General features: G+C 39.7%; 1 long non-coding RNA gene and 8 other non-coding genes across 9 annotated transcripts; 5 read left to right on the top strand and 4 right to left on the bottom strand.

Moving 5' to 3' along the window:
• Positions 1-1,906: 1,906 nt before the first annotated feature.
• Positions 1,907-1,979, bottom strand: trnav-uac (transfer RNA valine (anticodon UAC)). Its single transcript has one exon. It is a non-coding gene; the product is annotated as a tRNA-Val (tRNA).
• Positions 1,980-3,583: 1,604 nt separating this feature from the next.
• On the top strand, positions 3,584-3,655 carry trnac-gca (transfer RNA cysteine (anticodon GCA)). The gene has a single exon. It is a non-coding gene; the product is annotated as a tRNA-Cys (tRNA).
• A 7,316-nt stretch (positions 3,656-10,971) lies between these two features.
• Positions 10,972-11,044, bottom strand: trnav-aac (transfer RNA valine (anticodon AAC)). The gene has a single exon. It is a non-coding gene; the product is annotated as a tRNA-Val (tRNA).
• A 240-nt stretch (positions 11,045-11,284) lies between these two features.
• trnad-guc (transfer RNA aspartic acid (anticodon GUC)) lies at positions 11,285-11,356 on the top strand. The gene has a single exon. It is a non-coding gene; the product is annotated as a tRNA-Asp (tRNA).
• Positions 11,357-12,754: 1,398 nt separating this feature from the next.
• Positions 12,755-12,826, bottom strand: trnaw-cca (transfer RNA tryptophan (anticodon CCA)). Its single transcript has one exon. It is a non-coding gene; the product is annotated as a tRNA-Trp (tRNA).
• Positions 12,827-16,120: 3,294 nt separating this feature from the next.
• On the top strand, positions 16,121-16,192 carry trnam-cau (transfer RNA methionine (anticodon CAU)). The gene has a single exon. It is a non-coding gene; the product is annotated as a tRNA-Met (tRNA).
• A 3,385-nt stretch (positions 16,193-19,577) lies between these two features.
• Positions 19,578-19,649, top strand: trnam-cau (transfer RNA methionine (anticodon CAU)). The gene has a single exon. It is a non-coding gene; the product is annotated as a tRNA-Met (tRNA).
• Positions 19,650-23,356: 3,707 nt separating this feature from the next.
• LOC116681092 (small nucleolar RNA U3) lies at positions 23,357-23,572 on the bottom strand. Its single transcript, XR_004329961.1, has one exon. It is a non-coding gene; the product is annotated as a small nucleolar RNA U3 (small nucleolar RNA).
• Positions 23,573-26,519: 2,947 nt separating this feature from the next.
• LOC116681089 (uncharacterized) lies at positions 26,520-26,896 on the top strand. Its single transcript, XR_004329960.1, has 3 exons — positions 26,520-26,554; positions 26,729-26,796; positions 26,868-26,896. It is a non-coding gene; the product is annotated as an uncharacterized LOC116681089 (long non-coding RNA).
• Positions 26,897-27,954: the final 1,058 nt, after the last annotated feature.

Raw genomic sequence — 27,954 nt, 5'->3', positions numbered from 1 at the left:
GGAGAGGAAGAGGAGTCAAACGTCACCGCTGTCAGCACTGTGACAAATCCTTCCCATCAGGATATTTAAAGATTCATCAGAGAGCTCACACTGGAGAGAAACCGTACAGCTGTGATCAATGTGGAGTGGCTTTCACAGCACAGGGTTCCCTAAAAACACATCAACGCATTCACACTGGAGAGAAACCTTACAGCTGTGAACAATGTGGGGCAGCTTTCACAGTACAGGGTTCCCTAAAAAAACATCAACAAATTCACACTGTAGAGAAGCCGTACTGGTGTGAACAATGTGGGGAAACCTTTTCTCGTAGTAGTTACCTTAAAAAACACCATCGCATTCACACTGGAGAGAAGCCTTACAGCTGTGAGCAATGTGGGGAAACCTTTTCTCATAGTGGTAACCTTAAAGCTCACCAGCGCATTCACAATGGAGAGAAGCCGTACAGCTGTGAACAATGTGGGAAAACCTTTTCTCGTAGTAGTTACCTTAAAAAACACCAGCGCATTCACACTGGAGAGAAGCCGTACTGGTGTGAACAATGTGGGAAAATGTTTACTCATAGTAGTCACCTTAAAAGACACCAGCTCATTCACTCTGCCTCGTTGTGAACATGTTTCAGAGCCAAGCTGTTTCCTCCTCCTCATGCCCTGATAGCTGTGTTATATTCTGATCTTCTCTCCACATTGAAGGCTGACCAGCAGTAACTCTATCTTCTGACCAACATGTATGTTGTTTTGGATCAGCTGGACTGTTTTCTGCCTTTCCTCAGAACCCTTTACCATTTAGGCACCAAAATCGGTGCCTGAACCTATCCTTTAAAAAAAAATTTTTTTAAATGTATATGTTAAAAAAAAGAAATGAGCACAAAAAGACAGTCAGCAAAATTTAAGAACAGCTTGTTTATTAGTATATGGTCCAAATTAAATGTAAAAAATAAATGTAATAACATATTTCTCCAGTAAATTGCTGCTAAACGACAAAAACAACCACTAGGTGGAAAGAGGCAGCGCTGGTGTTTCAGTAGCACCGAAATGAGGCCCTGAAATCCCCGTTACTATTCGGTCCGATAGATACCGGGTGTTAAGGCACCGGTGCCATACTAGCACTGGGTTTCGTCTGACATTTCATATTTTCTGTGACTGAATGTGGTTTTAAATCTGTTGAGGTCTGTTCAGACTGAAAGTAAAGACCCTGATGATGTCATACAAAATCAGAAAATAGAAAGCAAACAGCTGATTTATTCATCTGACTTGTAAAATAACATTGATTGAATTATTTCAAATGTTTTGCAATGTGGAACAATTAAATACTAAATAAAAGAAATTAAACAAGGCCTTGTGCTGATTATTTGTGACCTAATTTGGTGGATTTATCCTTCCTGCCGTTTCTGTGTTTAATGTTGTATGTGGCTTCAAAACCTGTAAATGCAACTGTGGTGGCTGAAAATCAAACCTGGGCAAAATGATTGCACTGCTATGGTATAAATCATATGTGACTCTGTGACATGGCTATCCTTAACATGACTGGTGTATAAATGTGATCTGAACCATACTGTATAAATAATGGATTTAGCTCAGGTTCTGAAAAGTCAAACCAATGCAAAAGCAAAAGACATGAAGACGTCTTTCAGATAGGAGACAAAATGTCTTTGGAGCAGCTTCAACCAAGTCTTCAGTTCTGACAGTCATTATGGTTCTTGGAGATGCCCAACGCCAAGTTGGAGCAACCATCAACCATTCTCACAGTAAACACCATTCAACCACCCCACAAAGGTAAATAGTTGGGTTTCCCTGTTGTTAAATCAGAACTTAAGACGTCTTTCAGAGAAGAGACAAAACGTCTTTAGAGCACCTTTAAAGCAGGTCAGGTGGTAAGAGGACATAGTTCTCACTTCAAACCATAAGTCTGATTCCACTGGGGATTGAACCCAGGACCTTCTGCATGTAAAGCAGATGTGATAACTACTACACTACGGAACCTCGACGTACGGTCATCTTTAACATAATCATAACAAGCAGACGTGATAACTACTACACCATGGAAACTCTGTAATACCGTTATCTTTAACGGAGCAGCTTCAACCAAGTCTTCAACCAAGAACCATACTGTAAATAAAATGGATGGAGGTCATGTTCTAAGAAGTGAAACCAATGCAAAAGCACTGAAGAAGTCTTTCAGATAGATGATATGTCTTTAGAGCAGGTTTTTTTTGATTGTCAAGTGTCGTTCACTCCCTTTTTTAAGACTTTTCAAGGGACGCCTGCAAGACGGTAACAGGACATGGTTCTAACTTTAAACCTTAAGTTTGGTTCCATTGGGGATTGAACCCAGTACCTTCTGCGTGTAAAGCAGACAGAATAACCAGTACACTATGGAACCTTTGGTATATATATATCTTTACATAATCTGAATATAAATGTGACCTTAACCATAGACTGTAGAATTATCTGTACTGTAGCTCCGGTTCAGAAAACAATGCAATGGTGAACGAAGTGAAGTGAGGTTTCTTTTCAGCACTGTAGCCAGGCTGACGGATGGTCACAGCTCTACTGAGCCAAGTATTCCCAGAGCTCTTAGTAGTAACGACTTTATGAGATTTTTCAAAAGATTCTCCTGCTGTGCCTTGTAATGCCGCACAGTGCCCTGTTATGCCATGAACTACTACAAAGAACTGCTACAAACTACTATTTTTTCTATTTTTGTTATTTCCACTCTTCATTCTAACCCCAACCGGCCCGTCAGACGCCGCCTACCAAGAGCCTGGGTCTGTCCCAGGTTTCTGCCTAAAAGGAAGTTTTTCCTCGCCACTGTCGCACTGTTGCTTGCTCGGGAAGAAACTACTAGAACTGTTGGGTCCTTGTAAATTCTGGAGTGTGGTCTAGACCTACTCTATCTGTATAGGGTCTTGAGATAACTCTTGTTATGAATTGATACTATGAATAAAATTGCATGTGCAAAACACAATCTATGATTAATACAATATACTGTCTATTGTATAAGGGCATACCTGACACATCTAAAATAATGAAGTTTTTGTAATGTCAACTGATGATAGAGTTTTTTTTTGTCATTGTGTTATGATTGACTAAATGTTCCTGTTGGAGGAGAACATGTGTTAGTGTTTGGAATAATTATTTCATTTTGAAACATGTTTGCAGTGTTTTGTTAGACATAGTGTGTAGTGTTAGTGTATTATTGTATTGTGAAAATTAGTTTTGGAGTTCAGTTTACAATGTGTGATTTTGAGCATGAAATTTACTGTTTTGCCAGTTGTGTGTTTTGGGTGTGTTGGTGTGTTAAGAGTTTAGGAAACTTGTTAAATGTATTGAAAAATCTATCATAGCAATTGTAAAAAACTGTAATAGTATAGCTTACACATGCGGATGTAGTGCTAACTGTGTTAATAATTTTAAAAATTTGTTAAAAGTATTGAAAAATCTGTCATAGCAATTGTAAAAAACTGTAACTCCCTTTCATACAGTAGATGAGATTTCGATACTTTCTCAGACTGTGATGGTAACCACATGGTGGAGGCCCAGCCATTGTTTTGCTGCACCATAATCATATCCAACATAGGTTATTTGGGGATATAGCTCAGTGGTAGAGCATTTGACAGCAGATCAAGAGGTCCCCAGTTCAAATCTGGGTGCCGCCTGCAAAGATGTCTGTAGGCTATCGTCTTTATGATTGTTGTTGATACTTGAAAGAAGCATGCATGTAACTAATGTTGCTTCTTTCCAGAAGCCCTTGTGCTTTCTCCCCTCTCAGACTTCCTTGGATTGTGGTGGCACCTCAGTAGTGGATGCAGCTCCTGCCGTGGTGGACGCCCTGCACTACTATTGCTACTATTATTAGTAATAGTTCTATTACCTTTACTGCTGCCATAATTACCACTGGTCATCTTTTCATTCCATTCTCTCTCTCTCTCTCTCTCTCTCGCTCTCTCACCCTCTCACCCTCTCCCCCAACTGGTTGTGTCCGATGACTGCCCAGTGATGACTGAGTCAGTTTTAGTTTGAGGTTTCTGCCTTTTAAAAAGACATTTTTCCTCATACAGTGAGGAAAATAAGTATTTGAACACCCTGCTATTTTGCAAGTTCTCCCACTTCTCAAATAAATAGTTTAAAAACCATACATTGCGATTTCTGGATATTGTTTTTTAGATTATGTCTCTCACAGTGGACATGCACCTACGATGACAATTTCAGACCCCTCCATGATTTCTAAGTTGGAGAACTTGCAAAAGAGCAGGGTGTTCAAATCCTCATTTTCCTCACTGTACTAGGTAGACAGTTATTATTACATTAGCATACCAGTGTATTTGGAGGGTGGCCTGAAGTTTGGCACAAATGGCCGGCCAAACACCTTCAAGCTGCTGCTGTTGACGCACTGGGTCACATGCCCGGCGTAGGTGAGCAGAGGCGATGGCCTACTGGTCACCGCCGCACTCCCCCGATCCTGGTTCCACCTGTTCAGGCCTTCCAGGAGGTAGAGATGGAAATTCAGCGCATTTGCACTGGTTCCTGACAAAACATTAAAATGTTAATAGTCCATTAAAAAGGTCTAGCTTTCCAATCTAATGATTTTTTTACAGTATTTCTGAGTTGCTAAAACACTAAAATCCATTCGCAAAACCAAAGTTGCAAGTGTACAAACCACTTTATTGATTGAAGCACACAGTTTGTAGAACTTTAAACACTTCTCATGTGGTTAGACACAGCTAGCAAATCGGAATCGCTCTTTGTGCAAAACTGTAAACACATTGTCATTCAAAAAGCACATGTAGCATTTTGGTGCACTTCAACTCAGAATGGCACAACACAGCCCCAAAAGTGAAATACAAGTAACACACTGTTGTCATCGGTAACACACAAGCACTCAAAATTTAACACACCTGTTTCAAATCAGTAATGTGTTGCACCCAATCAGTAATGGGGATATAAAGCCAGGTCAAATCCAAATGGGATGTGTGATTTTCACAATGGAGGGCAGGAGAGAAGGTGGAAGTAGAAGTGGATGTGGACGTGGAAGAGAAGGAAGAGGAGGAGGAGGAGGAGGAGGAGAAAGAGACAGAGGAGGAAGAGACAGAGGAGGAGGAGGAAGAAGAGACGGAGGAGGAGGAGGAGGAGGAAGAAGAGACGGAGGAGGAGGAGGAAGAAGAGACGGAGGAGGAAGAGGAGGAGGAGGAGGAAGAGGAGGAGGAGGAGGAAGAACAAGAGCCATCATTTCCAATGAAATTAGAGCAACAATCATACACCATGTTCTGGTTCATGGAATGAGTATGAGGGAAGCAGGACTACGTGTTCAACCAAATATAAGCAGGTTCTCTGTGGCCTCCATTGTCAGGACATTCAGAGAACACAACCGGTAAGTGTACTATCATTTGTGGTCCCTCAAACTTACAGTACAGTATGTACAGTTGTGGAATGTCTCAGTAAATTACTGTAACATCTCTAAAAATTGGCCCTTTTCTTGCAGTATTACAGTAAAACTAATAATAGTATTACATAAAAATATATATTTTATGTATTTTACATATTTGGTTACATTGCATTAGATGTTTTATTTGCTAGAATTGAAAGACTGCCACATGCCGGTGGAAGGAGAGGTATATTCTCACAAGAGCAGGAGACCATTATTGTCAATATGGTCCTTCAAAATAATCTCATTCGTCTGCGAGAAATACAACAAGTATTATATGTACAATATGTACAAGTAAGTAATACGTAATGTCCAGAGATTATAAAGCACTATTGAGTTACTGTACATCTTTACTGTGTTGAATGTAATGCAGCACATGTATACAGAGTCATGAAGCCTGGAATGCTATGTCATTTACGTTATATCAAAAATGAACTTTTTCTCATTTCTATAGAGAATGTTTCAACTGGATTCCATGGAGAGGCCTCATGAGTGCATCTTCTTGGATGAAGCTGGCTTCAATCTCACCAAGAGGAGAAGGAGAGGCCGCAATATTATTGGTCAACGAGCCATTGTCGAGTTGCCAGGGCAGCGTGGTGGCAACGTGACCATATGTGCTGCCATCAGCAGCTACGGGGTTATTCACCGCCATGTGACTTTAGGACCTTACAACACTGCCCATCTTATAACGTTTCTGTATGCTCTACAGGAAGCATTACTGAGACGTGAAGAGAGAGGTGATGAGCAGGCAGAGCATCCCATGTACGTGGTAATCTGGGACAATGTGAACTTTCACCGTGGTCCTAGAATCCGTGAGTGGTTTGAAAATAACCCACGTTTTATAAATGTGTGCCTCCCACCATACTCGCCCTTCCTTAATCCCATTGAAGAATTTTTTTTCTGCATGGAGGTGGAAGGTCTATGACAGAACTCCTTATGCACAGGAAAATCTCCTTCAGTCAATGGATGCAGCATGTGACAACATTGGAGTGGAATCGATTCAAGGTTGGATTCGTCATGCTAAAGGATTCTGTCCCCGTTGTTTAGCAAGGGACAGGATTGCCTGTGACGTTGATGAGGTCCTGTGGCCTGACCATGCCCAGAGGCATGATGCTGAGGCAGAATGATTCCAAGACATTGCTATCGATCTGCTGCATATTTTGTTTGTGACTATTTGTGTGCAGGATTGTGCAAGCACTTCATAATATATCAAATTTTTCCCCTGCTCTGCTTTGAGTGCAGTGTTTTGCATTTATCTCTGTAGTGTGTAATGACTGCTGTGTAGTGTTTATGCATTAGCTGGATGTGTGTGATATCTGAAAACAGTGTTTGGTTTTGGGTAAAGATAACATAGTTCTGAAGCAATTGTTTGATATAGCAAGACAGTCAAAGGTTTTGACAGTGTAGCTTAAGTTTGGTGATTTTGTGTTAAGGTTTGGGAAAGCGAGAGAAATGTTCAAAAAATGTGTTTTAGCAGCTCAGAAATACTGTAATATCAAAGAATGTTGAGGTGTATATGCATTAATATCAAAGATGTTGATGTCATAATGAATAGTGATGATGACATAATGAATGGTGATGATATAATAACAAGAAAGTTAATCTGTATATGCATTAATCTATAAAAAAAGTTGATGTCATATTGAATAGTGATGATGACATAATGAATGTGTTTATGCATTTATTAAAAAGAAATTTGATGTGTATATGAATAAATCTAAAAGAAAGTTGATGTGTATATGCATAAATCTAAAAAAAAGTTGATGTATTTATGCATAATTCAAAAAGAAAGTTGATGTGTATATGCATTAATCTAAAAGAAAGTTGATGTGTATATGCAGTAATATCAAAGAATGTTGATGCGTATATGTGTTAATCTAAAAGAAAGTTGATATGTTTATGCATTAATAAAAAATTAAGTTAATGAGTATTTGCATTAATCTAAAAGAAAGTTGATGTGTGTATGCATTTATCAAAACGAAAGTTGATGTGTATATGCATTAATCTATAAAAAAAAGTTGATGTCATAATGAATAGTGATGATGACATAATGAATAGTGATGATGACATAATGAATGGTGATGATGCCATAATGAATAGTGATGATGACATAATGAATGGTGATGATGACATAATGAATAGTGATGATGACATAATGAATGTGTATATGCATTAATCAAAAATAGATTTTATGTATATGTGCAGTTATGTGTAGCCGCCTTACTGAAGGAAGCGTTGGGTCTGGAAAAAGAGCCTCTTTTGGACAGGTCCCACCGGACCCTCCAACCCAAACCCAAGCCTGGTGATGGTCCACGAGCCATTGTGTGCAGATTTCATTGTTACAGAATGTTTCAAAGATCACCGTAGGTTACATTGCCCTTGGGTGGCTCAAGTTTTCCACTCAAATTTTAATTCAAAAGCTAGAGGAGTCGCCATTTTAGTTAGCAGAAAAGTTCAGTTCTCATCCACTGATGTTATTGCTGATAGGAACGGCAGATACCTCATGGTTGCTGGTACTTTTTCACAAAAGAGGGTTTTGTTTGTAAATGTAAATGCCCCAAACTTCGATAATGTTGAATTCGCTAACAGATTGCTGAGTAACATTCCCTTCTTGAATACACACCTGCTGATCTTCGGTGGGGATCTAATTTGTGTTTTTGACCCAATCTTGGATCGTTCTAATCCTCGAAATCTGACTCAATCTGCTATGTCTATAACATTCTCTGATTTTATGAAACGGAATGGTCTTGTTGATCCATGGAGATCTCGTAACCCCACCATTAAAAAATTCTTATTTTATTTTTATTTTTTTATTGACAGTACGCTTAATGCAGGTGTATTTTCCTCTGACTATTTAGGTATTGTAATATCTGAACATTCACCTTTATTATTAGATATGCAACTTTCTACCTATAAACGTAGCCCACCTCTTTGGAGATTTAACTCTCTTCTATTGGCAGACAAAGAATTTTGCAAACTTATTTCAAATTTTATCGATGAGTTCTTGTCTTTCAATCAAAATGTATATATGCAGTTATTTAAAAAAAAGTTGATGTGTTTATGCATAAATCTAAAAGAAAGTTGATGTGTATATGTATTTATTAAAAAGAAAGTTGATGTCATAATAAATCGTGATGATGACATAATGAATGGTGATGATAAATCAAAAAGAAAGTTGATGTGTATATGCAGTAATGTAAAAGAAAGTTGATGTCATAATGAATTGTGATGATATAATAAAAAGAAAGTTGATGTCTATATGCATTTATTAACCGGCATGTTATTTTAAGCATGCAATTGATATGAGTTGATCAGAAATTGTTATATTTATTGCTGATTTGAAAACTATTTACATGACAGCATCAAGCTTCAGATCAATGGCGTTGTCATGGTAACAAACAAACTATATACAGAACGTTTTGCAACAATGAATACAACACATGCGGTTGCAATTATGAAGTAAAATGTAATGAACAAGAGTTTTCATACTCAATATAACTTTCTTTTTTTAACTTTAAAATTTTTTATGATCAGTGTGATTTTTTTGGGTTTTGGTTCTTTTCTTCCAGGTATGTGTGTGTGTGTGTGTGAGTAAGAGAGAGACACAGAGAGAGAGAGAGAGAGAGAGAGAGAGAGAGAGAGAGAGAGAGAAAGAGAGAGATAGGGCGGGGGCAGCTGACAGTAAAAAAAAAATCTCCGATGGCAGAGACGCAACGGGAGTTGCATTTAAAACAAGCAGCATGTCTGAAACCCACGTTCACCAGAAATCTATTGGTTACTATGTAAGGACTACAAACCCCACGTTCACCAGAAATCTACTGGTTACTATGTAAGGACTACAAACCCCACGTTCACCAGAAATCTACTGGCTACTATGTAAGGAATACAAACCCCACGTTCACCAGAAATCTACTGGCTACTATGTAAGGACTACAAACCCCACGTTCACCAGAAATCTACTGGTTACTAAGTAAGGACTACAAACCCCACGTTCACCAGAAATCTACTGGTTACTATGTAAGGACTACAAACCCCATGTTCACCAGAAATCTACTGGTTACTATGTAAGGACTACAAACCGAAGTTAAAAACAAACCTGAAGCTGAAGAAACCCTAAACGTTAACGGAACAGATCCGCAGACCGAATTGACTGACGGAGCAGGAGAGAGCGAGAGAGAGAGCGAGAGAGAGCGCATTTCTCCATGTTCTGTGTGTGTGTGATTGATCCGAGCGGGTTTGTAGGCGGGGGGGGGGGGGGGGTGCTGTGATTATCACAGAACGCTGCGCGGCCAGTTGAGGAGTTTTATTCAATCCGAGCACGGATATTGACTCATATTACTCGGATAATACTTGTACTCGGCAAAAGTGCTTTATCCGTACCGGATACTCGTTTCAGCCGGGTACTCGGATCACCCCTAATATACACATCAACTTTCTTTTTGATTATTGCATATACACATCAACTTTCTTTTATATTAATGCATATACATATCAATTTTCTATTTGATTTATCATCACCATTCATTATGACATCATCTTTCTTTTACATGAATGCATACATACATCAACTTTCTTTTTATGATATCATCACCATTCATTATGTCATCATCACTATTCATTATGACATCAACTTCTTTTTAATAAATGCATATACACATCAACTTTCTTTTTAATGAATGCCTAACAAATCAAATTTCTTTTTGATTAATGCATATACACATAAACTTAATTTTTGATTTATGCATACACACATCAACTTTCTTTTAGATTAATGCATATACACATCAACTTTTATTGATATTAAAGCATGAACACATCAACTTTTATTGATATTAATCCATATACCATCAACATTCTTTGATATTACTGCATATACACATCAACTTTCTTTTTATTTTACGCATATAAACATCAACTTTCTTTTTCATTAATGCATATACACATAAACTTTTGTTTGGATAATGCATATACAGATCAAATTTCTTTTGATTAATGCTTAAAAAACATCAACTTTCTTTTAATAAGTGCATGTACACATTCAATTTATTTTTTATTAATGCATATACACATCAACTTTCTTTTAGATTAATGCATATACACATCAACTTTCTTTTTCATTAAGATAAGATGGTGCTTGAACATGAAGAGCTTTGTAGGTGAGAAGAAGGATTTTAAATTCTATTCTGGATTTTACAGGAAGCCAATGCAGAGAAGCAAACCAGGAGAGATGTGATCTCTTTTCCTGGTTCCTATCAGAACACGTGCTGCAGCATTCTGGATCAGCTGAAGAATCTTTATGGACTCTTTTAAGCAACCTGATAATAAAGAACTGGAGTAATCCAGCTTAGAAGTAACAAATGCGTGGACTAGTTTTTCTCCATCAATTTTCGACAGGATATTCCTGAATCTCTGAATGTGATGACTACTGCACTGGGGAAACTTCGGTAGGCCTGGCCACGATTTCACGTCAGGGAGATTTTTCCGTGAAGGTTATGGAGAGTTTAACTTCGCAGAGTTTGATTGCGCGAAGTCAATACAAACAAAGAAATGTGTTTCTGCCCTGTTTCAAACAGGGGACCTTTCGCGTGTTAGGCGATCGTGATAACCACTACACTACGGAAACTGACGAAATGCATTTATTTTGCATATTTGTGGGAAAATGCACCATTTTTATTTTACTGCAAATGTTCAAAAGCTACAAAATAGAGATTTTAAACTAGATTCAGTCACAGATGCTTTGTCATGGATTTGAATGATAGCAAATATGTAGTAAACCTAAATATTTCTACATGCATTGACTGTGGTCTGAAAGTTGGAATAGCGCCACCTATTTCTTGATGTGCCAAGTATTAAGCTTGGGCATTCCTCGTTAGTATAATGGACAGTATCTCCGCCTGTCACGTGGAAGATCGGGGTTCGATTCCCCGACGGGGAGATTTTTCTGCCAGCTAACCAATGCTACAAGGCCTTGAGGAAGTCCCAGCAAACGCGTGGGACTACTCGGGAAAGTGGGCCTTGGCTCAAGCTGTGTCAGCATGGGAGGAGAACTCCTGATCCTAAATGGGAATATTTTCAAGCGATTGAAAGAGCACAACTCCTGGACATGAACAAAACGTCACAAGGTGCCGCAGGAGTTGGGAGAGTTTCAAGTCCGGGCACCTTATAATTCCTTTTCTGCTCTTTCCAGATTATGTTGTTCTGTGGGCTTCATCAAACAGTGATCTACAGCACCCACTGGGGCAGATTGAAGTCCAGTGTCAAGCATTCGGAATCAAAGTCAGCCCCTCCAAATCTCAAAGCTCAGGATTTCTCCCATCGGGTTGGGAGTCAATTGCTGTCCCAAGTGAAGACGTTCTTGTATCTCAAAGCTTATTTCAAACAGTGCAACTTGTTCCAACACAAAAACCACAATACTACTGAAACTTTGGATGGTCGCCTCCGCCTCTCACACGGAAGACTGGGGTTTTTCTTTCCCTATGGGGAGATCTATCTACCAGCTGCTAATTATTTCCCAAGGCTACATCGACACTAGTATCATCTGTCAGAGTAGTTTGGATACGAGGCCCAACCATAGCAAAAGATATGAACTTTTTTAAGAATGTATTATAGTGATATACTCCAAGAAAGACAAAGGTTTTACAAAAGGATTGAGAATGATCCTGCTATCAAAGCTATTAATAATCAAATATAATATTTACCAATTTACATGTGAAAATATGTCTGCTCTATACACGTTAAATTAATTTACACATTTATAGTGTGATGTGTATATTCTCATACTTTTTACAATATATTTTGTTTTCATCCCTCAAAATAAATAAAAATAAAATGAGATAAGTCTTATAGACTGGAATTGTCTACGTTGTATGACATCACAGCATTCTATAACACATCAAAAGAACTACTGACCAATCAGCTGTGAGTTCATGATGAGGTCACAAAACATCCATAGAGAACCTTATATGTACAAGCCGTGTTGAGTCTTTAAGTTCAGGGTTCTGCTCCGGGCAGCTGGAGGCCAGAAGCTTCGGCAGAGACTAGGCGCTGCGAAAGCAGCTTGTCTTTGGAGGCCTCGCTTCCAGAAGACTAGGACCAGATGCTGCAAAAGCAGTTGGTCTTTGAGGCCTCCTCACCTGAAGCCGCTGACCTCCAGCCAGCCAGAGCAGGGGGCCCAACTGGCTCCGCCAAGGAACAGAGCTACCAGTGCGATGCCTCACTCTGTAACTAAAATCGAGAGGTGTTTCAGGTGATTGATGTGCCTTTGATGCTGAAATCCTTTCTTGGGGAGGACCCCCAACTACCACATACTGAGTTACTGTCACCCATCAACATTTGACCCTGACGTGATTTGAACACATAACCTTCTGAGCTGGAGTCAGACGCGCTACCATTGCGCTACAAGGTCTGTTGACTAATGCATGTACACTAATGCATGACTGATTTAAGTTGTAGAGTTCTTCTCCGGGTAGCTGGAGGCCAGCGGCTTCGGCAGAGACCAGGCGCTGCGAAAGCTTTTTGAAAGTTTGGCTTTGGAGGCCTCGCTTCCAGAACGCAGGGACCGTGCGACGCAAAAGCAGTTGGTCTTTGAGGCCTACTTACCTGAAGCTGGTGATTAATGTGTTTCAGGTGTTAATATCTTTTATGTCTTGATGTGTCTCAGGTGTTTGATGTGTTTCAGATGTTTGATGTGGTTGATGTGTGTCAGTTGTTAAAGTGTTTCAGGTGTTTGATGTGTTTAATGTATTTCAGGTCTTTGATTTTTTTTGTGTTTGAGATGTTTTCAGTTGTTTAATGTGTTTCAGATGTTTGATATGTTTCATGTGTTTGATTTGTTTCAGGGATTTGATATGTTTCATGTGTTTGATGTGTTTCAGGTGTTTGATATGTTTCAAGTGTTTGATGTGTTTCAGGTGTTCAATTTGTTTCAGGTGTTTGAGTTGTTTGATGTGTTTGATGTGTATCAGGTTTTGATGGGTCTCAGGTGTTTGATGTGTTTCAGGTGTTTGATGTTTTTTATGTGTTTCAGGTGTTGATGTCTTTGATGTGTTTTATGTGTTTCAGGTTTTTGATGTTTTTTATATGTTTCAGTGCTTGATGTCTTTGATGTGTTTGATGTGTTTCAGGTGTTTGATATGTTTCAGGGTTTGATTTGTTTCAGGTGTTTGATGTGTTTCAGATGTTTGATGTTTTTCAGGTGTTTGATGTGTTTCAAGTGTTTGATATTTTCAGATGTTTGATGTGTTTCAGGTGTTTGATGTGTTTGATTAGTTGAAGGCGTTTTACGTGTTTTATGTGTTTCAGGTGTTTGATGTGTTTCAGATGTTTGATGTGTTTCAGATGTTTGATGTGTTTCAGGTGTTTCATGTGTTTCAGGTGCTTGATATGTTTCATGTGTTTGATATGTTTCAGGGGTTTGATATGTTTCAGGTGTTTGATGTGTTCAGGTGTTCAATTTGTTCAGGTGTTTGAGATGTTTGATGTGTTTGATGTTTTTGATATCTTTCAGGTGTTTCAGGTGTTTGATGTTTTTGATGTTTTTTATGTGTTTCAGGTGTTTAATGTCTTCGATGTGTTTGATATGTTTCAGGTGTTTGATCTGTTTGTGCTTCCGGTGTTGGATGTGTTTCAGGTGTTTGATGTCTTTGATGCGTTTCAGGTGTTTGATGAGTTTCAGATGTTTATGTGTTTCAGGTGTTTGATGTCTTTGATGTGTCTGAAGTGATTCAGGTGTTTCAGGTGTTAGATGTTTTTAATGTGTTTCAAGTATTAGATGTATATGTAAATTGGTGCATAAAAGCCTATGTTAATAGAGGAAATGAAGCCGTTGATGCTCAAATCCTTGCTGGGGGAGGACACCCAACTACCACATATTGAGCTACTGCCACCCATCAACAACATGTTCTCTTCCAACAGGAACATTAGTCAATCATACCACAATGACAAAAAACACTATCATCAGCCGAAATTACAGAAACTGCAATATTTAAATCTGTCAGGTAGACTCTTATACAATTGTCAGTATATTGTATTGATTATAGATTGTGTTTTACAGATGCATTTTGTTTCTTTTTCTGCAGAAATCCAATCCAAAAAAATGAATGACCATCTCAAAGTAGCTTTATAGAATGTACCATTTGTTGTCTATTACACACACTAGAGCCACACCCCCCACTGGACTGTAGGCCTATATGTGACATGTTTTTAAATTTGTGAGTGTTACAGTCAACTCCTAAAACTGTTCACGCAGTATAATAGCAATATGGAAATCAGACAAACATTATGAGGAGAAAGAGCTCATTTTGGTGAGTAGGCTATGCCTTAAGCAGCAGGGCTAAGAAACGGGATTTGTGAAAGCACAGTTATAATGAAAATAATAGAAAGTGTTTAGCTTTCCAAAATCCCAGAACATAAAACTTAATTTCTATATTATCTCTAAATGACAGTAGCTCGCACACAGCAGGCATGGTGCGACACCTACTGGTCTGTTTTTGCAATCGATTTGAACTGCCCTAGAGGGTCCCTATGTGGTGGAAACCACATTAAATATTAATTTAATTGTATAATATAGCGCGAACAGTAACAACTCTGTGCACACAAGTTCTTGTGTGGGAGTAGTGGGATTTGGTGCTGGCAATAGAGTCCTTGTAACGTAGGATGTGGTTGTTGTACATTTCTTTGTGAATAGTGAGACCAGTTTTCCTATGGAGACGTTCAAGTTGCCGACCTTTGGCTTTCATGAGACAAAGATCGGGGGTGAACCAAGGGGCGGAGACAGAGAAAGAAACAGATCTGTTTTTCAACGGTGCAAGAGAATTCAGATATTATGGAGTCCAGTGTTGTAATGAGAGACCAGATCATCGGGGGTGGAGAGATTGTGAGTGTCAGGAAGGCAGAAGGAGTGAATAGTTGAAGTGAGTGTGGCGGGGTTGATATTCTTTGTGTTCCGAATTAAATAAGGCGTGGTATTTTTGAGATGGAGAGATGGAGTTTCACTGGAAATGAGAGGAGAAAATGGTCAGTTATAGGGAGTTCATCTGCTGTAAGGTCAGACAGGGTTACAACCAGAGCAGCAGATTAAGTCCAGAATATGTCCTTTGGAATGTGTTGGAAAAGTGGTATGTTGCTGACATCCAAAACTGTCTAAGCAGGAGGGGAAGTCTTTGGTGAGAGGCAGGTTGATATTGTCCATGTGGATATTGAAATAACCCAGCAGTATTATGTTTGGTGAGAGAGAGGCTAAGTGGGTAAGGAAAGCAGCAAAGTCATTTAAAAGAATCACTATTCGGTTTAGGGAAGCAGTAGACAGTAGCAATGATGGTTGGAGTGGGACCAGACAACTTGCAGACAGCAGATTCAAAGGAGCTGAAGACAGGATTTAAATCTCAGCATTGGCTCTCTGCAGGTTGTTTAAGCCACAAACGTCCCTGGGTGGACTTGAACCACCATCCTTTCAGTTAACAGCCGACTGCGCTGACCTATTGCGCCACAGAGACTGCACATGTTGCTGTTTTATGAGCAGGAGCTCGATCTTCAAGCCACAAGCATTTCCTTTATGGCTATAGTAAGTAATAGTATGTGCTTTATACAAGTTATAATGTTTATTATGTTTATTTTTACATATAGGACATACAGATAGAAACTGTTTTAGACAACAGAAATGTGAATCACAGGTTTTCCAGCCCCTGAGCCTGAACAGTAGAGCAGAGTGGCGCAGCGGAAGCGTGCTGGGCCCATAACCCAGAGGTCGATGGATCGAAACCATCCTCTGCTAATTCTTATTAAGTCTATTTCTAGTCTGTTGATGTTTAACAAAGCATCTGTGTCTGAAATGAAATGTCTCCACCTGCTGAAGAGTAAACTTAATGGCATGTCAAGTTTATTTCATCCATAAAAATGGAAACTACTCATACCTGCTGTAACACCCATAAAAAGGAACCAAAGTACAACGTCAAGGGTCCCCGGGACCCAAAGGACAATGCTACGGGTCCCAAGGACCCATAAGGCCAATGCCACGGGTCCCTGGAACCCAAAGGACAACGTCAAGGTTCCCCGGGACCCGAAGGACAATGTCAAGGGTCCTATGGACCCGAAGGGCAACGTTAAGGGTCCCCGGGACTCTTAATCTCAGGGTCGTGGAATCGAGCCCCATGTGGGGCGGTGGTGTTTTAGAGAGTGTGAATACATGAGTTCTGCACCGTATAATGTGGCTGTATTGGGGCAGATCGTCTGTCAATAGCAAGATTAGCAGTTCCATCCCAGTGTAAAAATCCCCGTAATCTACCAGACTACAATGTGCCTGCATTCTACGATCATGGCCTGTGCTGACCTCCTGTTCCTCAGATCAAACTAAAGTCTGGTGACAATGCATGTTCAAATTCTAAAACTTCAACCTATTTTTCTAGAACTCCAACTTAACATTCCAGAATTACAATGTAACATTTTAGAACTGCAATTAACATTGTAGGACCACAACTCTTAAAATTCTACAACTTCAACCTATTGTTCCAGAACTGCAACTTAACATTCCAGAACTGCAAGTTAACATTCTTGAAGTTTGACCTAAAATTCTAGATCGACAGCTTAACATTCTAGAAATCAAACCTAACATTCTAGAACTACAAATAACATTGTAGAACTGTAAGTAACATTTTAGAACCATAACTCTTAAAATTCTAAAACTACAACCTAATGTTCTACAACTGCAACTTAACATTCCAGAACTGCAGCTTAACATTCTTGAACTTAAACTTAACATTCTAGAACTGCACCTTACCATTCTAGAACTACAATGTAACCTTTAAGGACTATGAGCAACCTTTTGGGAACGCAACTTATAAAATTCTAAAACTTCAACCTATTGTTCTTGAATTGCAGCTCAAATTTCTAGAATGAAAGCTTAACTTTCTAGAACTGCATCTTAACATTCTAGAACTTCATCATAACATTCTAGAACTGCAGCTTAACATTTTAGAAATTAAAGCTAACATTGTAGAATGGCAGCTTAACATTCTAGAACTTCAACCTAACATTCTAGAACTGCCAAGTAACATTCTAGAACTGTAACACTTCAGAACTTTTAAGTAAAATTTTGGGACTGCAACTTAAAACTTGAGAAGTGCCTGGCTAGCTCAGTCGGTAGAGCATGAGACTCTTAATGTCAAGGTCGTGGGTTTGAGCCCCATGTTGGGCAGTGGTGTTTTAGAGAGTGGGAATCCCTGAGTTCTGCACAGTATCAGGTGGCTGTATTGGGGTCAATCGCAAGATCAGCAGTTCCATCCCAGTGTAAAAATTCCTGTAATCTACCAGACCAAAATGTGCCTGCATTCTACGATCATGGCCTGTGTTGACCTCTTGTTCCTCAGATCAAACTAAAGTCTGGTGACAATGCATGTTCAAATTCTAAAACTTCAACCTATTGTTCTAGAACTGCAACTTAACATTTTAGAACTACAATGTAACATTTTAGAACTGTAAGTAACATTTTAGAACCATACTCTTAAAATTCTAAAACTACAACCTAATGTTCTGCAACTGCAACTTAACATTCCAGAACTGCAGCTTAAAAGAAAGTTGATGTGTATATACATTAATCCAAAATAAATTTGATGTGTATATGCATTAGTAAGTAGACCTTGGGGCTCAACGGCAGACTGTCAGTAGAAATAAACCTTTTGTTGTAAGAAAACTTGTTTAATTTGTTATGAATCTTTTTTGTAATTTTACATATGTTTAAAAATATCAGAAAACATATCAATATTGCAGTATTCATAATCAATATTGCAATATCACATTTTGTCAATATCGTGCAGCCCTAGTGTGTTTGTGCGTGTGTGTGTCTGTGTGTGTGTGTGTGTTGGGAGTGGGGCTGCTAAATGTCAAGGGCTGGGAGGAGATGGATGCAGAACACGTGGTAGTACAGTGTGTGTGTGTTGTGTGTGTGTGTGTGTGTTGTGTGTGTGGTGTGTGTTGTGTGTGTGTGTGTGTGAGTGAGTGTGAGAGAGATAAATATAAAAAGCTTCAAGTAGACTCTAATAATATATCATATTGTTTCTTTCTCTAATTATTAAAATATCTGACTTTACCTGCCACTATCTGTTCTGCTTCTCTACCATATTTATAGTGTGTGTTTGCATAATACCGATCATAGCTCCATCACATAAAAAACTACCTCTGTCCCTGTTCTGTTTTTAAAGACACAACATTAGGTTTTTTATCAGACTGATAGTCAAACTGGAAATGTCCCGTGTTTCTCCCATTTTCAGGGATTATGTTCCCAGTTTTGATCTCAGACGTCTGGTAACTTTATATCATATCAGAATATTCTATTACTGTTAAGCCCATTATGAATATTAAAATACGCCTAACCATGTGTCCTGTATCATAGTTACATGTATGACCTTTGCAGCAAAAGAACTTGTGAAAATCAGTTTGGTATTCAGTGAGGTTGATTGGTTGTTTAGAGGCTAAAAACAGGTTTAAACTAACTGTCCCTGTTTAAGGCTGTTGGGTGCTAACTCTAGCAGGAGGATAACACGGGGTAGACACCACCGATTGGTTTCATTTCTCTCTCCACTGACAGACCTCCTAATGTACAAACTACAGAGCTATTATATAGTTATGACGGGTCCAAACCCCCCCCCCCCCCCCGCAGTTGGCCCCAATGGACCCGGGAGCGCACAAAGTGGAACCAAAGCATAACAATGGGGGGGGGCGAATGTCAGGAAATATGGAGACGTGCATGTAACAGTATGGATTCAGCCGACTGTTGGCACTAAACAAATGGCTTTCAACTGAATGTACCGTCCATTCTCTATAGTTCATTGACAATTTTAGCATTTTCTTTTTTTTTTTTTCAAAGTATGTTTATTGGTCAAAACCTCATAAATTATTACAGGCTGTATTGGGAATAACAAAGGGTAGCAGGTTTGACATTTCTTTGCTTTTTTTAACAGAACAGAAACACATACATTCCCACCCATCCCCTCCCTCCGTCACTCTTTAACCACTGTGTGATTAATCAGGAAGCTCACATAAAAGATAGTTGCAAGGTCTACCAAATGTTTAACTTTGCAACCTGAAAGCTGTTGGAACGGGGTCCAAAACCTTCCCTCAAAATGTGAATAACAGATTTTCCAGCCCCTACGCATGAACAGCAGAGCAGAGTGGCGCAGCGGAAGCGTGCTGGGCCCATAACCCAGAGGTCGATGGATCGAAACCATCCTCTGCTATTTCCTATGCTATGAATCAGTAGCACGTCTGTTGCTGCAAGTGTCTGAATTGACACGTCCCCCACCTGCTGAAGGGTTAACTTACTTGCAGGTTCACATCATTTCATCCATAAAAAAAGAAACTAACTTAAATATACTACACTAGAGTTAATAATTACTGTAAATAAAATCTGTAAAACATGTACTTTTAAAGTGCTTGTTGTGCTGTCTACCAGTCAGATTGCCACAGGAGGTAATATCTTCTGCAGCTCTTTTAAAGACTCTACCATAATACCTGCTGGAGATGCCAGGTCCTCATACATGTAAAGCATGCGCTCTACCACTGAGCTACATCCCCTGAAGATTTTTTAATTCTTTTGACTTTTTTCTGAGATCGACTCAGACTAATCTTTATTAATCCTTTTGGGATGACTCTCGCAAGGAAATTGAAATTTGTTGTTTATGGCTTTAAAACCTGTAAGTGGGTGGTTGACGTGAACTCAAATCCAAAGTGGAAAAAAATAATTTATAAAATTTATGTCAAATGACACGTAATTATATTGCTCTTATTAATAGTAATACTTAAAACTGAATGTGTCCCCTTTCTAATTCCTTATTTATTTGTATTTATTAACTTTTGTGTGTGGTAGTCCCCAATATTGTCGACTGGTGGTGACAACATTTTAATGTTAATATTTAATTCAGAAATTGTGTGACAGATAAACAAATACTCACAACCCTTATCAGTTTGTCCTAATTATATTCCCACATCAAAAGTAACCAATTCAAATTCACAATCATGTTATTTTCCGACTATAAGATGTACCACAGGGACTTTACCCGAAGGTCTAGATTATATTCCCTATAATTATCATAAAACCTAGCAAACTTCATTCCATCCTTATATGTGCATAGTGATGATATCATTATTATAGTAGTCAATATAGTAGTAGTCAATAGTCAAATCTTGTTCAAATTAATTTAATAAATCATTAAATATATTTACAACTTCAAATGTTTGTTGTACAATAAAGTCAGAATAAAAAGGAAGAAACCAACATTCCCATAAAAAAACTTGCGAGCCATGGTAACATTTAGCAACATAACATGACCATGTAAACAAAATTGACCTGGCTTATTACTTTTCTTGTTAAACTTTGTTTTAATATTCTCTGAAATAAAAAAGGTACAAGTTTTAAATTAAAGCTGCAAGCAGCGTAGGATGAGCCCTTGCTCATTTGCGCACGTCAAGGTTACTGACAGACAGGGAAGTTAGGAAGGGGACGGGAAGCAGGAGGTTGGGAGGGAAATTAGGAAGGGGACGGGAAGCAGGAGGTTGGGAGGGAAGTTAGGAAGGGGACAGGAAGCAGGAGGTTGGGAGGGAAGTTAGGAAGGGGACAGGAAGCAGGAGGTTGGGAGGGAAATTAGGAAGGGGACAGGAAGCAGGAGGTTTGGAGGGAAGTTAGGAAGGGGACAGGAAGCAGGAGGTTGGGAGGGAAGTTAGAAGGAAGAAGCAGAGAGGTTGGGAGGGAAATTAGGAAGGGACAGGAAGCAGGAGGTTTGGAGGGAAGTTAGGAAGGGGACAGGAAGCAGGAGGTTGGGAGGCGGGAGGAGTTCAATTTCACAGGTAAGAGGAGTAGGGCTGCACAATTAATCAAATTTAATCGCGATCACGATTTGGACTTCCCACGATCACATTTGCGTGATCAAGCGATTATTTTTTTATAAAGCGTCATTTCATAGAACGCTCCGGGTTTTTTGCAAAGCCATCTCCCCCGCTCCATAAAGCCGTCTGCTCATGAGCCAGTCAGAGTAGTTCACTGCACCCCGTGCAGCTAAGTTTCTAGATGTAGACAGTCACAGAGACAGAGTAGCGTGAGGAAAACTCACAGATAGCAGTCGGTAATACGTCAGTCTCAGGTTTACCAGTTTACCAGTAACGCAACACTTTGTCCCATTTGTTGTTTTTCAGACAACAGCAGTGACCAGTGCTAGTTAGCGTCTGTTAGCTGTTAGCTAGTAGCGTCTGTTAGCTGTTAGCTCTTCTAGGACCACCGGTGCTAATGTCCTCGCATCCGCTGCAATGCTGTTTATATGGATCGGTTTAATTTTGCGTTACATGACCCATTTCGTCTGTAAAGCCGTGCCTGTGTTGGATCTTTCTACGCTCTCTCGTCCTACTCTCTATCCTCTTACTCTCCGCGCCCCGCCACACAGCGGCCGCCGGTCCACACTTCTGATATATGTCTACAGTTTAATTTTTCATTAACACAGCTGTATATTGTTAGTATGAGGGGCAAACCGTTTTTTGTACCAGTGTTTCCGCGGGTAACTGTTATCGCGGCCGCTACGGCGAAGAACACAGAAGAAGTTTTTGTATGCAGCTAACTTCAGTTGGTAGAGTCACAGCGTGGGAGACGGAGCTGCTGTACCGAAGCCTGGACCAGGCCAGAGATGTGAACCATGGCCAGAATATCATAGTTCATAAAAATGCAGCGCAGTGAAGATACAGACGTTTAATACACACGAACGTGTTATCCGCCGTTCGAGCCCGTGCTGGACCTGTTCATTATGATCAGCAGTCTCTCTGTGAGTAGCGTCCATCACACCCCTCTCGCAGTTATAAATAGCCTATGTGACATAAAATTAGTTTTGGTTAAAATCAACAAATAATCGTGAGAATAATCGCAATCAAAATTTTGATCAAAATAATCGCGATTATCATTTTGGCCATAATCGTGCAGCCCTAAGAGGGAGGTAAGAAAGGAGTGAAGTTAGAAGTGGGGAGATTGAAAGGGAGGGAGGTTGGGGGGTGAGATGAGGAAGTTTAGGAGGGAGGGGTGGGGGAGGGAGGTTAAAATGGAGGGAGGGAGGTTAAGAGGGAGAGAGTGATGGTTTTGGACCTCTTGATAGAGCCTACATCCACCAGTGTGATGCTGATTTCATGTCACACCGTAGGACAGTGCTGTCACACCAGTGGACGTTTTCAAGATCAAGGCCAGTTTGCGGCCTAGCTATATGAGAGGCAGTCTTCAAACCTGACTAACAGTGTTAAGGTTTACATTTTTTTCGATAGTCAATCAATATAAATTGCTGAACACTTTCAGATCAATGCTTAAATTACGTCACACCAAAGGACGACATAATGGTTACCATTTCCAACAGTGCACGGAAATAGCAATATTATAAAAATATTTGAGACAAAACTCACTTTGTGTGAAGTCCATGTGCTCCATTGAGGTCTACTGTACTTCCTGGATGAAGAAGGGCCCCTCTCAGTAATAGGGTGCCCAAATTAATGCCCGATTTATACATAAAGAGTGGCGTCACACCAGCTGGACACCAGTTTTGCGGACAAAATGTAATTTGTCATAATTATTCTAAATGGGGACCTTTAAACGTATAACCTTTTAGCTTCATTAAGTTAACACTACCATAACATCTATTCAAGTATTTTAATGGATTTAGACTGATTTTTCATTTTATTACAGTAGTTTTAAGATAAGCAACGCCACAGGACAAATGTCGTGCTTAAAATGAAATATTTACACATTTGAATTATAATGCGCATTAATTACAAATGTATTAGTTCTAGAAGATTACATTGTATATAAAAACATATATTTTAATGAAATATTATAATTTTTCATTTATATTTGTCACCATGGACACAAAAATGGAGCGTCACGTCAACCACCCACATGCAAGTTTTTCACATATTTGCTACTACCACTCTGAACATATTCCCTTCTTCAATACTCCATAAAGAAGCAAAGAACGATCATCAATGACAAAGAGCATATAAAGTGAATCATTACTCTCTGTCAGCCTCACGCTCAGAAAGGAATATCATGACTCATCATCGTGGTCAGCGAGACCAAACACTTTACAAACACATTCCTCAAGTCAGAAACTCTAGAAATGATCCCTGAAAGTATAGTCTTGGTTAGACTGAAGGGGGAAACTGCATCTCATTCACTGCAGAGTGATTGTCACTCAGGGTTCAGAGGGACAGAAGCTAATCGTTACGTGCTCCAGATGACTCTGAGGTGAGAAAATCTATTTAGATCTTTAAAGCCCATGTTGCAGGTTAACCACCACTGTTGATTATTGGGTACAAAAAGCACTGAAGATTTGTATATCATCTCCAAATATTGTTAAAAGTTAGTTTTTGGTCATTTTTAGTGTTTGTGGGTTTATTAAGTTAAGTGTAATGTCTTGTTTGTGTTGTAGTATCTATAGAGATTTGTGGTGTAGTATGGAACCATTGTCCTTCTTTTGTGTATTATGAAACTTATTGCCGCCGGTCTTGGCAGGACTCCCTAGAAAGAGTTACTGTAGCTCAATGGGATTGTTCCTGGTTAAACAAAGGTTAAATAAATAAAATGAATCTTAATATGTCCAAACATTCCTCTCTCATTACCGACATACTGGAAGTCGGCCTGTTTAATTGGATGCTCTCCAGTTATTGCTGTTTGGTAGATTACATTATTTTTCCTACTTTGGGGACTTTTCATTTCGTATTCTTTGTCTGACATTTTCTATTCCCTGTTTGTATTTTCTGTGACTGCATGTGGTTTTAAATCTGTTGGAGTTTCTTCAGACTAAAGCAAAGACACTGATGATGTCATCCAAAAGAAACATAAAGGACAGCAACCTGTTTCCAGAGGACACTAAAGAATGACGGAGCAGCAGGAAACAGAGCAGCTCAAATAGCAAACAGCTGATTTATTCATCTGACTCGTAGAATAACGCCAATAATTGACTCGTTTCAAATGTCTGGGAATGTGGAACAGCTCCATGCTGACTACCTGAAATAAAACAAGGCCACATGCTGATTATTGGAGACTTGATTTGATGGATTTATTCTTCCTGTTGTGTCTCTGTTTAAACTCCTAATTTAAAGGTAAAGGCAGCGTCCACTAAAGGTTGTGTTGTTGCTGCTGACAGACTAAGATTATTATTCTAAGTGTGTGACAACATTATGGGATGGATCCCTGCAGAGATAGACCTTTTAGTTAAAGAGGAACATCATTTTAGTTTAGATCCTTTAGTTTCCAGCCAGACCAGAGTGGTGATTGTAGGAACAGTGGAAAGATGAACCAAGACGGCTTTTCATATACATATTTTCTTTTTCTATTGACTATAGTTGTGTTTGTTATTAACAGAAATCAACCTGTCAACATTTCTATTCGTCATAAAGTTCCGCCGTTAAGTTTTTTACCGCCAGTTCAAAATGGAGCTGAACACGGAGGAGGATTCCTCCCTAACGGCCGCTCTGCTCTGCTCCGTGCCCCCGCTGTCCGGTAATAGTTAAAGCAGATAAAAACCTAAAGACCACTCAAAACCTTCAAGATAAAACTCACTTAAGAAGCTTCTTCATTCACGTTCAAGAGAAGGCCTGTTTCCAGCTAGACTATGAATTGATTCATGAAATCCCTGTTATTAATACGTGGTCTGTCCCATATGGTCTAGCGGTTAGGATACCTGGTTTTCACCCAGGTGCCCTGGGTTCAGCTCCCGGTATGGGAATTGGTATTTAGCCGGTGAAGGTCTGCAGAAAGATCTGTACAATCTCTAACATTGGCCTGTATTGAATCAGAGCTGTAGTTAGGTAAAGTAAGTTATATGTGTTTCATGATTGTACTTTTGTTTTTGAATGGTACATGAACAACTGTGCTCAAATTTCTAATCAAAAACAAAAAACATGAACTTTCCCATTTTGACAAACTGTTTTGATCACTTGAGTATTTTCAGTGAAGTCTTGGTCTTGCCAGTACCTTGCAATCTAAAACTGTATATCCTATTGTCTCTGAACAATAGTTGGCAGTTGGAGGGTAATGGCTCTTTACAGTGAATATGCAAAAGAAGATGTTCACAATTCAGCCCAGGTAAATGCTCAGCCCATATTCACACGACCTAACCTATTATTAGTTACAATATTCTAAAATCAACAAATGCCAGAGAAAAATGACAAAGAGTGATAATGTTTTTTAGAATGTAAGGATTGGCTTTTCCCTTGCAAACGTTTTGTTCCAATAACATTGACAAGCATACAGTTAGTTACGTTCCTTGTGTTTGTCACGATTTGGGGAAGAGATACTTGCAGGTAGTGTGGCCGAGCGGTCTAAGGTGCTGGATTAAGGCTCCAGTCTCTCTGGAGGCATGGGTTCAAATCCCACCACTTCCAACTGCTGAAATGTTACATTCATTGGTACACTTCTTGCTGAGGATTGGCTAAACTTGACTTTCCAGCACCTTGGAGTAGAGATTTCCAAGGAGCCTGAGCATAGTGATACTCCTGTAATGGGCTGATGCCATTCTTCTTGAAGAGGGGAGCAACCACCCTGGTCTGCCACTCCTTAGGCACTGCCATAGACCTCCACGCAATGTTAAGAGGTATGTCAACCAAGACATCCTCTCCTTACATATTTCTCAACGAATTTAATCAATCCCTGGGCTTTTGCCACTGTGGAGTTCTTAAACTTAAAACCAAGGATATTTTACTACTGTAAAACTAAATTACAGTAAGGGTATTTACTGTAAAAAAACATGTACAGTTATGATACTGTAATCAGGAAGTTACAGCACGTTGCCAGTAAGTTAACGCAAATAACAATAAAAAGTCTAACATGTTCAGACAAACATCATTGACTTTCTTCTTGTAAAAAACACAACTTCCTGGACTTTCTTTACAGTATAGTCTGTACGTGTCCCTTGCTTCCAAATTCCCATTTTTCATGGGCTGAATCTCAACTAGCACGGACTCTGCAGAGAGAGCCAATCAGAGCTGATCAGCACAGCTGTGCTACCTGCATGATGGTTTTTACCTGGCATGTAGCACAGGAACCAGTTTCTCTTGGTGATGGAGTGATGGCAGCTGTTTGGGTCTTTGTGTTTGGTGCTGACTGTTTGGATTAACAAAGGTTGTTACTTTCTTCTGTTTCAAGCGTGTATTCAAATATGTAGTGGAGTATAACAAATGTAAAAGAGTAGGGTAAATTACACAATTACTGAAGTGAAATTTAGCTGGAACAAGTTCATGATATGTGCCGTCAAATAGCAGAAACATTTGATTAACAGCATTGCATTGTCCTTAGGCTTAAGTTTGCCAGTTGGCGGCACAAATGAAAGACATGATTATGAGCGGCAGAGGAGAATGATTAAGGTAAGAACGTTAGTGACAGACTCTTTCAAGAGCTACTTACGGACACTAACTGAATTTATTTTCTGCCACAGATGTGTCTCCCAATGATCTCTCCATGAAGAGGGCCTTCGCACTTCTCCAGTCAATGGGAGTCCAAGTTGATCCAAGCTGCTAAAGAAGGTGAGCAGGTTCTGTGAACCATAATGGGAAAATGACGCAACTGTTTTTACAGCTGAGGTTCTTTGTGGCACAATGTAGTAAATAAGGTTAAGTTGTCTGGCTTTTGGAATGGGATCCAACCCATGTTTAAACTATTTTGACCATACAATGTGGGTATAAAGCTGCTGGCTTAATTAATCAGACATTCATGTGTTTATTGAATACAACAATTGGTGCTTACCTCAACTTCGGCCTATAGCCACATCACTCACACCGTATTGTCTAATATTGCAAGTGTCCCCACGTTACATGAAAAATAAATAAGATTACACTCTTGTTTATATTGTGTGGCTATTTGCTCTCCAAAGCAACAGAATCGCTAAGGTAGCTTTGTATAGATTGTGGAATTTCCCAACCAAGTGAATGCAGCACATGAACACAACTGCTGTGCTAGCTTAATCTCATTCAGATTCTGTAATGTTTTAAGCAAACGTTACTGGCCTAATTACCAATGAAGTCTTTTGGGCTATAAATTCTTAAAAGGGAAGTCTTAATACTTGCTGCTTTTTATAAAAACGAAGAAGCCTTAATGGTAAATTTTTACAGTATTATTGTCAAGGGTAGTTGGGACTTAACGATTTTCTTAATTTTTCAGCACAACTGGAAACCAATGAAGTGGAAGCTGAGGCAGCTATTCAAAAACTTGCAGATGTTCAATTGCCCCCTGAACGACCCAAACGGCTCGAAACCAACCAGACGCTGGGCGACCAGGCTGCCACCAGACGCTGGGCGACCAGGCCTGCCAACCAACGCTGGGCGACCAGGCTGCAACCAGACGCTGGGCGACCAGGCTGCCAACCAGACGCTGGGCGACCAGTCTGCCAACCAGACGCTGGGCGACCAGTGCCAACCAGACGCTGGGCGACCAGGCTCCAACCAGACGCTGGCGACCAGGCTGCCAACCAGACGCTGGGCGACCAGGCTGCCAACCAGACGCTGGGCGACCAGGCTGCCACCAGA

The sequence above is a fragment of the Etheostoma spectabile genome, unplaced genomic scaffold, assembly GCF_008692095.1.
Source record: "Etheostoma spectabile isolate EspeVRDwgs_2016 unplaced genomic scaffold, UIUC_Espe_1.0 scaffold00018560, whole genome shotgun sequence".
Lineage (NCBI taxonomy): Eukaryota > Metazoa > Chordata > Actinopteri > Perciformes > Percidae > Etheostoma > Etheostoma spectabile.
The sequence above is the reverse complement of the archived record's forward strand: the minus strand, read 5'-3'. Positions and strand labels throughout refer to the sequence as shown.